The sequence below is a fragment of the Prionailurus viverrinus genome, chromosome B2, assembly GCF_022837055.1.
Source record: "Prionailurus viverrinus isolate Anna chromosome B2, UM_Priviv_1.0, whole genome shotgun sequence".
NCBI lineage: Eukaryota > Metazoa > Chordata > Mammalia > Carnivora > Felidae > Prionailurus > Prionailurus viverrinus.
Genome location: NC_062565.1, coordinates 149922515 through 149935981, shown reverse-complemented (window position 1 = coordinate 149935981; position 13467 = coordinate 149922515). Strand labels below are relative to the sequence as shown.

Below are 13467 nucleotides of genomic sequence, written 5' to 3'. Positions count from 1 at the left end.
CCAGAGCTGTCATTCTGGGAAAGAAGAACGATTTGGAAACACTCAGAAACCTGAAAGCAGACTGGTTTTCTTTTGGAAACTACAATTGCGGCAGAAATCAGCCACGTCCGTTTAAAGTAGTTCCTTGCGTTTGGCTCGGTAACAGCGTCCTCAACGATGAGGTGAGCCGGACGGGTGACAGTGTGACAGTTGAGTCAGGGCGGGGCACAGGAGAGAGGTGGGGTGCTGTGCAGCAGTTGGGGGGTGGGGGGGGGCCATTGCACTAGCCGAGCTGTCCCCAAGCGCCCTTCCTACGATCGCCGCTCGCCAACAGCACCGGTGGTTGCCATTGCGTTCCAACGAATTCTGTTCCTTCTGAGCGTTGTCTTGAATCAGGGAGTTGAGCCAAAAACAAAAGGCGTGTGAATAAACACGAGCGGCCGAGACACCTGACACCTACAGCATATGAGTTCTACCTGGAGAACTCTTAATTCAACAATATATTAGTGTGCTCCCATGCTCGCGATTGTGGAATCATTCCGATCTTAAGCCGCTTATGGAGCCCGGTTGATCACACGTCGTAGCTTTACCCCAGAACTGACAGATGGGGCCGTGGAGCGCCCGCAGCTGTTGCCAGGACCAAAGTTCAGAGATTACATGTCGTGGCTGGTCCGTCACTGCTGTGTCACTGGATGAAGACCTGGCCGCCTGTGTGCGTAGGAAATGATAGAACTTCCACGCCGTGGTTCAGAGTAATGGCCTCAGCTGATGGGTTTTCTAAACAAGCGTTCACACCATTTTTCTAGCGGAAAAGGTTAGCTTTTCGGCACATGACCACCAGAGCTTCAGGACGGTTTGGGGGGTTTTTCTCCAGCATCACTTGGGTCTGTTACAGACAGAGCGTGTGATCTACATGGGCGGTAAGATGCCACCCAGACTTGTTGAGCATGGCTGAGCGTTTTGGTAAAACCCCAAGTAAAACATTTTTAGGGGCGCCTCGGTGGCTCAGTCGGCTAAACGTCTGACTCTTGATTTCGGCTCAGGTCGTGATCTCACTGTTCATGGGATGGGGCCCCGAATCGAGGTCTATACCGACAGCGTGGAGCCTGCTTGGGATTCTCTCTCTCCCTCTCTCTCTCTGCCCCTCCCCCGCTCGAGATCGCACATGTGCTCGCTCTCTCTCTCTCAAAATAAATAATTAAAAATCAAAAATACTTTGAGTATGACTTCTTTGAAATTAGAAATTGCATATCATGCAAGTGATGACTCCACGTGGAGGGAAGGTTCCGGAGCCCACGCCTAACGTCACAAGCAGGGTCGACCCTCATCAGGTTGGTGTGGTCCTGCCACACGTGTGGTTTGCAGACTGACGCAGGGCATCCTGTGCAGGGCCAGACGGGAGGGTGTTTGATGCGCTCTTTAAAGCCACCAGAAGGTATGTGTTTATTCCCGCACAGACACGTACCGAGTGAATTCCGTGTCCCAGACGCTGCATAGGAGGGTGCCGCCGAGAACAGAATGGGTGTCGGCACCAAGGGGCCAGGACCCTGGAGGAGTCAGCTGAAAATGCACTCACCCTGCACTAACCTCCAGTTTCCCTGAGAAGCGTCTGCCGGGTCACCGAGCTTCTTCCAAACAGCGTCACAGGTCACCGCGTACCCAGGGACCTTAGGCAGATGAAGTCTGTCTCCTGGGGGCAAAACTGTCATTGTCCCGATGCCTCAGTTGGCCCCACACTGGGTGTTTAGAGTCTCAGTCTTCGGTGTTCCGTGAAGGACGGTGCAGGTGGATGGCAGTGACCTGCTGAGTGAGACGCCGTCCAGAAGGATGTGTTGTGAAAACCACGCTGTTTGCTCTGCTGAAATGCTTCCTCTGCACTCGTGACTATGGGAATCTGTAATTCATAGCTCATCTTGGCAGAAACGACTGCACGTGTAGAGTTCGAGTTTGTTTAATTCCATCTGATTCGATCATCTTGGGCCAGGTCCTCCTAATTCCAGACCCCAGTTCCCCGCCCACCCCCCCCGGGGTGGGAGCAGTGAATTTTATTATTTTTTATATTTTATTTTTTAGCTTTTATTTATTTTTTTGAGAGAGCACATGTGTAAGCAGGGGAGGGGCAAAGGGGGGCGGGCAGAGAGAAAGGGAGAGAGAGAATCCCAAGCAGGCTGTACGCCCTGACCCAGGGCTTGAACCCATGAACCATGAGATCGTGACCCGAGCTGAAATCAAGAGTCAGACACTTAACCGACGAGCCACCCAGGCGCCCCGCTTTGTAATCTTCTAAAATGTCAACTAAGATGGCTTAGAAACCAAAAGAGGGATGGTTACCAAGTAACTTCTTTCAATGAGGTTTTTGACCAGAAGTTTCACCGTTTCAACGGAAACCGGTAAAAACCAATCTGCACGTTACCGCTGAAATTGTTTAAACTTCATTCTGAAGTTCGTGATCGTTTTCTGCCTGGATTCTGTTTATCGGAATCATCGAGATACAAAAATCGTGTATACAGCAGACCTGTTACATGAAACCTGTGTTCTGAAACTCTGATGACCAGCTCAGCGGTCTTCTCCAAGGAGATTTGGGGCAGGAAACTGGAAAAACAGCTGGGACCCGAGTATTGGCAGAAATGGCTGTCCTCCGTTGCCCCAAGTACTGAATCGTGCTTTAGCCTTGTATGGGGGCACGGTCCCTCAGAGATGCCGGGAGTGTTAATCCAACACGACGCGTGATTTTGCTTGGATTACTACTCATGACTAGTCAAGGAAAAAATGTAAACTCTTCATATTTATATCTACAAACCTATTTAGGAGAAATTTATCACACTCGACTCGGTTGTCTAATTTGCTACAACGGACATTCATCTCTAATCTCACTTTTAGACCAGCGTTTTGTTTGTCGGTTTCCAGTAAATTCCTACCCCCTACCCCCAAATACCCTGTGTCCCAGGAAAATAATCTGTGAACTCACTGGCCACCTGCCAGGCTGGCACATATGTGTGGTCTCCATATTGCTTACCATGTGCTCCCTGACTGCGAATTTTGTGTTCATCCACAAGAGGGACTTTGCATGTTGACTCTAAAAATTTTAAGAGCTTTAAAAACGTTGAACCTTTCTTTTCCACCAAATGGTAGGCTTATTCTTCACATCCAGAGATGACATCCAAATTATTTAATGCTGGCTTCTGTTTTGTTTTGTATTGTTTTGTTTTCTTGCAGCAGGATTTTATTTGCTTGATTAGCTCACAGTTAATTTTGCCTAAGCTTCCCATAGTGTTTCAGTGTTGCTGGATAGGACAGCAGTGGGTGAGCACAGGAATCCCACAATGATGGTTAGTGAGGAGACTTTACTATTTTTAAATTTCCTTATAGAGAAGCCTGGGTCTTGATCAGTTTTATACTTCTATATAAAAAATTTAGAAAGGAATGGGAAGAAAATTAATCATGAATGAATGTTTATTCATGTTAATGAGTCATGAATGAAAAATGAATGTTTATTCATTTTCGAGAGACAAAGAGACGAGTGCAAGTGGAGGAGGGGCAGAGAAAGAAGGAGACACAGAATCCGAAGCAGCTCCAGGCTCTGAGCCATCAGCACAGAGCCCGACGCGGCGCTCGAACTCACGGACCGCGAGATCGTGACCTGGCTGAAGTCGGACGCTCAGCCGACTGAGCCACCCAGGCGCCCCACTTTACAATTTTTTTTTTATTCTGTAGTAATTGTAGAGTCACGGGAAGTTACGAAACCTAGCACAGACTATCTTCTCTTCCCCCAATTTTCCCCGCTGACATTATCTTATATGACAATACTGTATAAACAACTAGGAACTTGGTATTTGATGCGATCAACAGACTTTATAGAGCTGTCACCAGTATTACACGTGCGTGCGTGGCTGTGTGTGTAGTTCTGTCCAAGTCAACACATATGTAGATTTATGTGACCACCACCACAATCAAGACACAGAATAGTTTCATGTCCACAAAGATTCCCCCTGCAACTCTTTTATGGACGCACACGCACACGCCTCCACATCCCCTACCTCTGGCAATAATTAATACGTTCTTTTTCTCTATAGTTTTGTCATTTCAAGAATGACACACAAATGAAATCGCATAAATACAATCTTCGGAGATCGGCTTTTTTTGCTCAACAGAATTCTCTGGTGATTCATTCCACTTGTGTGTCTCAGTAGTTTGTTCTGTTTCACTGCTGTGGGATGATGTGTCTCAGCTTGCTTAACCGTTTGCTCACTGGAGGACATCTGGGTTGTTTCCAGTTTGAGTGTTACTGGTGAAGGTTTTTGTACGACCAGAGTCTCCTTTCCACTGGGGTTGATGCCCAAGAGTGCAGTTGCTGGGTTGTACACCAAGTGCAAGCTTCATTTTATAAGAAACCACCAGACTCTTTTGCGGGCTGTACCATTTTACGTCCCCAGCAGCCATGTAGGAGAGACCCAGTCTCTCTGCATCCTTGCCAGCATTTGATGTTATCGCTTTCTTTTTATCTTGCCGTTGGTAGGTGGGTGGTGATGTGTTCTTGTGGTTTTACATTCCTCTGACAGCTCGTGATGTTGGGTCTGTTTTCGTGTGTTTCTTTGCCACGTGTGTATCCTCTTTTGTGAAACAACTAACACTCTTACCCATTTTGTAATTGGATAGTTTGTCTCATCTTACTGGTGACTTTTGAGAATTCTTTTTTTTATTTTTTCCAATGTCTATGTATTTATTTTAATAGAGAGTGTGGACGAGTCTGCACAAGTGGGGCAGGGGCAGAGACAGAGGGAGACGGAGAGTCCCAAGCAGGCTTCGAGCTGTCATAACAGGGCCCGACGTGGGACTCGGTCCCACAGCCGTGAGATCGTGACCTGAGCCGAAATCGGGAGTCAGAGGCTCAACTGACTGAGAATACTTTATGCTGTAGACACAGATCTTTGTTGCAGGAGTGGTTTGCAAATGTTTTCTCCCAGTCGATAGCCTCTCTTTTCATCTTCTCAGCAGAGTCTTCGAGAGCAAAAGTTTTAAGTTTTGATTAAGTTCATAGTGAAATTGAGCCCCGCACTGGGCTCCACGCTGGGCACAGAGATTGTCTCTGTCTCTCCCCGTCTGCCCCTCCCCTGCTTGCGCTCTTGCGTGTGCGTGCTCTCTCTCTCTCTCTCTCTCTCTCTCTCTCTCTCTCAAAAAGAAAATTGTTTTTTATTAAGCTCAGTTTGTCAGTTTGTCCTTTTGTGGATCATGCTTTTGGTGTCATGTCTAAATTTTTTTCCCCTAGCTGTAGGTCCTGAAGCTTTTCTGCTGAAAGTTTTATGATCATTTAAATCTCGGATCCATTTGTGGTTCATTGTTGTATGAAGCATGGGATGTAGGTCACGTTGCTTTTTTTTCTTTCTTTCCCTTGGAGATCCATTCCTCCAGCACGATCTGTTGAAAAGACTCTCCTTCCTCCAGTGAGTTAGCTTTCCATCGCTGTCAGAATGCAGTTGGGTGTAATTGGATGGGTCTACTCAGGGCTCCGTCTTCTGTCCCACTGGTCCAGCCAGACCAGTCTCTTGATCACTTTAGCTACGTTGTAAGCCTTCTCATCGGTAGAGTGACTCCTTCCCCTTTGGTATTCTTTTTCAAAATGCGGTTAGCTATTTCTGGTTTTTTGCATTTCCATTTAAATTTTAGACTCCGCTTGGGGCACCAGGGTGGCTCAGTCGGGTTGAGTGTCATGATCTCACGGTTCGTGAGTTGGAGTCCCACATCGTGCTCTCTGCTGTCAGGACAGAGCCTGCTTCAGATCCTCTGTCCTCCTCTCTCTGTGCCCCTCCCCTGCTTGCACGTGCTCTCTCTGTCTCTTAAAAATAAATAAAAACGCAAAAAAATAAATTTTAGACTAAAGCTTGTCTATATCTACGAAAAGCCTTGCTCAGTTTTGATAAGAATTGCATTATACCTACGGATCAATTTTTGGAGAATTAAACCCTTCACTCTGTTGAGTCTTCTAATCTGGGGACACGGCATCTCCCTCCGTTTACTCAGCCCTTCTTCGGTTGTGTTTCTTTCGGTAGGATTCTGTAGTTTTCAGCACAGCTACTGTCTGCGTTTTGTTAGCCTTTACGTAAGTGTTCCATTATTCTGGGAGTGGTTGTAAATGGCACGGTCACATTTAACGCCTGAGTAAAATTTTACGTGACGGATGTGTCATTTAATGCGGACCTTGAAATTGTTTCCCATTTATTCGTTCTTATATAAAATAATGGTAACAAACAGCTTTCCATATTCAACTTTTATTGATAAAGTCTGAAAACTAAAGATTCCTGGGCCAGAAGGTACGACGGTGCCTCCGGACGGACCACGGACTTGGTGTAGAGAATAAAAGAGTACTTTCTGCCCGGGGCCCGCTAATCTGCACGCGACAGGTGTGCTTTTCTAGTCATGGTATTTTCTGGTCACACTTCTTTCTCTAGAACGTGGATTGAGTGGCTGTTTAGATCCTTCCCTGTATCGTGGCGGATTACCTTCGACCACAACATAAAACTCTTTATAGGGCACCATTACTGTTTTCCCAAAAACGTGACCTCATCCCGCGAACTTGCCCCCCCCCGGTACCTGGTGCTGCCATTATTCTCGCCCCGCAAGTGGCCTCTTGCGATCCTTTTGCTTCGGATGTGAAGAATGGTATCAATCTGAATAACCCATCCTTCTCTCCAGATCCTGCTTTGCCTGCCCTCCCGCAGGTCGCGTACGTGCGCCTGCCCAAGTAGTGGCCGTGCAGCATGGCGTGGCTGCTTCCAGAGGGAGGGCCGGGCACGTGGACGTTCAAGGATGAGTCTTTCCCAATCCGAGCAATCAACCTTAATAGCTATTGCCATGCATTTGTTGGACCATTAAAAACACCTGTTACTTAAGCAACTTTTTCTTCGCGGAAACCAAGCCGCAAAGGTTTGCTTAGAGACACCCCGTCAGCCTCTCCCGTGTCCTCTCCACGGGAGAACGCGTGGTACTCGTCAGTCTCCCGGAGCCACAGCGCCCGCCTGAGTGACTCAATTACTACGGCCCACGCATTTTGCCCACCAGTTCGATATTCAGCCTTGAGTCACTTTTTAGGTCTGTTTTGTCAGCGAGAGCTACAGAATTTGTACGTCCATTACAACTTGTGCCTTTGACCTGAGCGTTCCCGAGGACAGACTTACAGTGAGGATCTTCTGCGTGTGTCAAGAAAGACACAGGGGCGTCTGGCTGGCTCAGACGGTGGAGGGTATGACTCGGGTTGTGGGTTTGAGCCCCACGTTGGATGTAGATTACTTAAACATAAAAAAAAAAATCTTTACAAAAAAAAAAAGACATAAACAATCCATGGAGACATTGACTGTTCACATTGTCTTGGAGAATATCCTTTGCCCTTTTGAGGATGTGAACCTGCCATCTGACCACTAGCCTTGAATGTCAGTAGCTTCTTATTGACGGTTCTGGAGAACCTTTGGCTCCACACCTCAGATTTCCTTTTGATGAGAAAAATAAGTGAAACCCCCGTAATGACACTTGTAGATATGCCTTCTGCCTCTAACTATGCGGTCCAGCCATGAGTCTGTCCCCTTTAAAAAAAATTTTTTTTTTAATGTTTTTATTTATTTTTGAGACAGAGAGCATCAGCAGGGGAGGGGCAGAGAGAGAGGGAGACACAGAATCCGAAACAGGCTCCAGGCTCCGGGCTGTCAGCACAGAGCCCGACGTGGGGCTCGAACTCACAAGCCACGAGATCATGACCTGAGCCGCAGTCAGACGCTCAACCGACTGAGCCCCCCGGAGGCCCCCCCCCCTTTTTTTTTAATGTTTATTTGTTTCTGAGACAGAGACAGAGCATGAGTGGGGAAGGGGCAGAGAGAGAGGGAGACATAGAATCTGAAGCAGGCTCCAGGCTCCGAGCTGTCAGCCCAGAGCCCGACATGGGGCTCGAACTCACGGACCGTGAGATCGTGACCTGAGTGGAAGTCGGACGCTCAACCGACTGAGCCCCCCGGCGCCCCTGTCCCCTTTTATTAAAGAAGGAACAGGAGCGGGCCATGGTCACTGGTGCGAGTGGACGTGTCCTTGTCAGCCCAGGTGGCTCAGTGCATCCTGGACAAGCTTAGTGCCCAGCTGTCTGCAGGGGACCCCGGGCTTTTCTCGGACTGTAGTTACAGAGCACCTGAAATGTGTGAGCGAGGAGTCCTGCCCACACAGAGTTGCTGACCAGCAGTCAGTTCTGCACCTTATTCTCTGTCAGGAACATCGGGTTTTGACAAACTGTCCTGATACAGGTATTTACCGAACATTTACAAAATGTTGACTTCAAAAAACAAAACCAAACCTAGGATATCGAGTCGGAAATATAGAAACAAGTGGCACGCCTGGCTGGCTCAGTCAGAAGAGCATGTGACTCCCGATCTCAGGCTCATGAGTTCAAGCCCCACGTTGGGTGTCAGGATTACTTAAATAAACAAACTTAAAAAAAAAAAAAAGAAATATGTAAATAATTAAGTCTTGGAGAAGGTGATATTCAGATAAATTTTCCCTTTTGTTGGAAAAAGGGATGGAGCTCGTCCCTGTAGATCTCACTGGGGTTGACTGTAACTTCCTCGGCTCGCTGATCGTGTGGGTTAGCCTCACGTAGGTTTTGCATTGGGGATTGCAGAGCCTAGATTCTCAGTTTTCCCTTATCTCTCGGGTCATCCTCTTCCGTGGGACGCACCTCAAACCCAGTGGGAGAATGTTCTGAGGATGAGGGCTGGAAGGGAAGCAGCGTGATGACCTCTGCTCAGTGCACACCCAGCGTGTTCCGTTACCGTCTGCGGCCTTTTGCTCGGCGCCGTTTTTAAAACTGTGCAAGGGAGTAACGACTCATTCGGTCCCCTTCGTGCCCACGTATCGTCCCCATAGAAAGCTGCCCGTTCCTTGAGGAAACTTCTCGGCGTTGGACCCCATGGCGCACGCCTTCCATCCACACCCAGTTTGGCGGCTCTTTGGAGACCCCTCGGTGCCTCTGATTAAATTCACGCCCACAGATAGCGACCTCCTCACCTCGCGCTGGAGGTGACTGGTTGGAAAGCACATCTCCGGAGGCCACTGTTGAAATGAGGCAGAAACGGCCAGCGATCCGTGTTCAGAGCCTTCACCTCAAGCACAGCCGTCGGACGCCAGAGCCTCGCAGCTCGAGCCTCACGCAGGGCGCTCAGGGCTGGATGAGCCCGCGAGAACCCGGGAGCCCGGAGCCGGCAGCGTGTGGGACGCCGTGGGCCTCCAGCCCCCGCGGAAATGCCACTCTGGCTGCTGTCACTGCGCAGAATCACGGCCGTCGGGGAGTCTGACTTGCGTGGACCGTGATCCGTAAACACGCGGGCAGACATGAGCCTTTCAGAGGCTGGAAGGGACAACGATTGGAGGGGACAACAGGCAGCGGGGACGAAGACAGAACGGTGTTGGGGTGGAGCTTCCACCTAAAAACAGAGGGAGAAATTCCTGTGACCTCAGTAACCAGAAGCAATGGGACTGGGCGGGGTGACGGCAAGGTTTTGGGTGGGAGGGGGTCGGGATGGCTCCGCTGCTCCCCTGTGTTTCCCCTGTGTCTCCTCGCCTGGTGCTGCTGTGCTGTCGTGCCCCTCCGCGAGGCCTGGCGTGCACACTCCCTCCTTGTCAGTGTCACTGAGTGTGCCCTGCTGCGGGGACTGCCCCTCTGTGCCGAAGCGCTCCCTCGGGTAACAAGGAAACGCACTCGGACTCTTGGTTTCCGCTCAGGTCATGGTCTCACCGTTTGCAAGATCAAGCCCCGCGTCGGGCTCTGTGCTGACAGCATGGAGCCTGCCTGGGATTGTCCTCGGCCCCTCCCCCACCCATGCCCTCTCTGTGGAGGGAGGGAGGGAGGGAGGAAGAGGAAGAAAGAAAGAAAGGAAGAGAAGAAAGAGAAAAAGAAACAGGGAGGAAGGAAGGAAGGAAAGAAGGGAGGGAGGGAAGAAAGAAAGAAAGGGAGGAAGGGAGGAAGGAAAGAAGACAGAAAGAGAAAGAAAGGAGGGAAGGAAGGGAGGGAGGGAGGCAGGAAGAAGGAGGGAAGCAGGTGTCCCCGGATGAACGGGGGCCTTGGGCCCGCACCGACCCCATCCCTCCAGGAATTCTGCATCCTGGCGAACATCAGGTCAAATGCACCCGTGCTTCAAGCGCTGTAGGTCACCGGGCTGGAAACCAGACCTCGGGCGGCTGGGCACATCTTTCCCCAACTCAGGTGTCCTGTGTCCCGCTCCTGAAATTTCAGAGCTTCACCCTGCCGGCTCAGCATTTCACCCAGCCCTTTCCTGCACCTTCCCCGCCCCGGTCCTTCCCGCCTCCCTCCCTCCCTCCCTCCCTCCCTCCTTTGCGGTTGTAGATTCGTTCCTAAATAAAGCCATCCTGTTTTGTCTCAGTTCCAGCCGGTGCCCGGAGGCCCAGCTGGACGGAGTGCCTCTACTGAGTGGCTCTGCATATTTTTAGCCCCTTAGATGGAGAGGAAACTTCGTAGAAGTAGTTTCCCGAGGACTCGACTGGGCGGATGCGGCTGGCCTGCCGTCGCATCTCACGTTTGCGCACGCGGGCCAAGGAGAGCAGACACGCCGGCCGAGGCGTGTGGCCGGCCCTGCCACCTGGGGGCTGCCGCTGCTCACACGGGGCCCAGGCCTGGTCGGAGGCCAGCTGCCCGCAGCGTGGTCCGGGGTGGGAGCCTGGGACCTGCCCGAGGCCCGGCCCCGACCCGTCGTCCGAGCCGCCTGACCTGTCTGCCGGGAGGGGGGCCTTCTGGCTCTTAGAGTTCACAGTGATCCTTACGTGCTGTTAGCGAGAGGCATGAAGCCACCACCCCCGGGTTTCTGCAGTGAGACAGGTGTCTCTGCTGGTTCAGGGTCCAGGAAGCTTTGCTGGCATCAAGAGACCCCAGACCTGCCGGCGGCCAAGGGTCAGACGCTGCAGGAGCTCCCTGAGGGTCGTCCCCCGCTCCCCCCCCCCCCCGCCGAGGGCCTCTCCTCTCGTCTGTACCTCCTGGAGGAGGCATCGAAGGCCGTGGGGCCTTCTCTCTCTCCTCTTCTCTCCACTCTGAGAACATTCCTGAGCTTCCCTTTCCTGCAGTGCCCCAGACTAGGTGTGGCGTGCTCTTGTGCTGAAAGCAGCCCATGGCACTGGGTCTCTTTAAGTTTTTAAAAATTTTTTAGGGTCTATTTACTTTTGAGAGAGAGAGACAGAGCAGACAGACCCAGCCCATGGCACTGGGTCTCTTTAAGTTTTTAAAAATTTTTTAGGGTCTATTTACTTTTGAGAGAGAGAGAGCAGACAGACCCAGAGCATGGCACTGGGTCTCTTTAAGTTTTTAAAAACATTTTTTAAGTTCTATTTATTTTTGAGAGAGAGACAGACAGACAGAGCATGCGTGGAGGGGGCAGGCAGAGAGAGAGAGGGAGACACCGAATCCGAAGCGGGCTCCAGGCTCCGAGCTGTCCGCGCAGGGCCCGACGCGGGGCTCGAACCCACGAGCTGTGAGATCATGACCTGAGCCCAAGTGGGACGCTTAACTGACTGAGCCACCCAGGCGCGCCTTCAATATCTTTTTTAAGATACGTACACGCATGAGTGAGTTGGAAGGGAGCAAACATTCAGAGGCCAAAGCCTGTGTTAGAGCAAGAACCCCGACTAAGAGACGGTGGAGGTTGACCGTCTCCTTGACAGCAGTCGACGAGGCTGGTGACCTTGGGGTGACCTCGTAGCCTCACGGGGCAGGGGGCTGGTGACAGGTCCCAGGTGGCCGTCTCACCCACCTCTGCGTGAAGGAAGACCTCACGGAGGACCCCAGAGCCTGTGCCCCGTCAGACGGCTGTCACGTCCCGCTGCCTGGGATGAGTCTCCGGCCGGATTTCTGGGGAGGGGTCCTGTCTGGAGGTCCACGCGAAGCCCCAAGACGGGGCGAGGTCCGAGGCTGCTGAGAAGCTCTGGAACAAGGTGCCCCTGCTGTCGGGAGGGGTAACCGGCCGTGCTCCGATGTGCAGACGCCGGGCCGCAGACTTAGCTGCTGTGGCCGCACCGACCGCCCAGCGGCAGGACCGGGCTGGCTGGGCAGGGCTTGCTTGCGGGGGTCAGACGTTACCTGCTTTCCTTGACCTTTTCTACACTTACAAACGGCCTGTTTAACAATTCACTCTGCAGCCCTCGTGGGAAACGATAGCCTCCACGCGAATTGTGATTTCTGGAATGAACTGTGTCTGGAGGTGAAGCTAACACTTGGCGTGATTTTTATTTTCTATGTCGTCATCATTAGTATTTCATGACTTCCGATTTGCACGTGGTTTTCATAAATACTCTGCTTCGAAAAGGACCTGAGACGCGGATGCCTCGGAACAGAGGACATTCTAAGAAAGTGGCCTCGGTGCAGGGAGGAGGGGACAGCTGTGAGGTGTCCCCCCCGCCCCAGTCCATGGTCACCACCGTCCAAAGCTCGCCAGCCTCTCGCCACCGGGGTGCTAGAACCCCTGCACGGGACGCTCTGTGTGACCCGTCAGAACTGCAAACACAGTTCAACAGGGCTTTAAAAAATCCATTGTCGGGGCGCCTGGGTGGCGCAGTCGGTTAAGCCTCCGACTTCAGCCAGGTCACGATCTCGCGGTCCGTGCGTTCAAGTCCCGCGTCGGGCTCTGGGCTGATGGCTCAGAGCCTGGAGCCTGTTTCCAATTCTGTGTCTCCCTCTCTCTCTGCCCCTCCCCCGTTCATGCTCTGTCTCTCTCTGTCCCAAAAATAAAATAAACGTTGAAAAAAAAATTTTTTTTTAAATAAAAAAAAAAATCCATTGTCGAAAATTATCTTGTGATGTCTTTTAAACAATTTATGGCCCCAGTTTTTATCTCTTACATTAGAATGTTTTTGAAACCCTCTTGCTCGTGAAGCAAGCACTTGACCATAATACCAGCTTCTCCCCCCAAATTCCTCAACTTATTTAAAAAAAAAATCCGTTCAAAGGAGTTACACTAGAAACCAGATGTTTAGAGGATTTAGGAACAGAGTTTATTTTCTTAAGGGAATAACATTAAAATCCACAGAGTTTTAGATAAAACGACCCGGCTGGTAAGAAAGAAAAGGCATTCATCTCCAAATGACACACGGAGAATATTATAATTCTGGTGGCCCTTTAAGGCAGTAATCATGAAGTGATCCAGAAAATAGGACCATCCCGTCCGCAAACAGAAGCAGACGTGCCGGGACATGTTCCCCTCCCTGCGTCCATCTGGGGGTGTTCTGTGCGCCTGTGGTCAGCATCGGATGCCAGGCCTCTCTTCTCGTCTCCTGTCTCCCCTCCCCTCCCCTCCTCTCCCCTCCCCTCCCGTCCCCTCTCTCTTCTTTCTTTAAGATCTTGGGAAAGAGAAAAACAAAGTATCCTCAGGCGAGTTCAAGCCAAAATGTCACCACCAATGCAAAACTCTAAAATCTAAAATGCGACACTCTTAGTTCCTTCTCCTACGGATAGTT

At 50.9% G+C, this 13467-nt stretch overlaps 1 protein-coding gene across 4 annotated transcripts in view; it reads left to right on the top strand.

Annotated features, from left to right (window-relative positions):
• Nucleotides 1–13467, top strand: part of RPS6KA2 (ribosomal protein S6 kinase A2) — a 355183-nt gene that overhangs the window by 245307 nt on the left and 96409 nt on the right. The gene's annotated exons all lie outside the window — the stretch shown is intronic.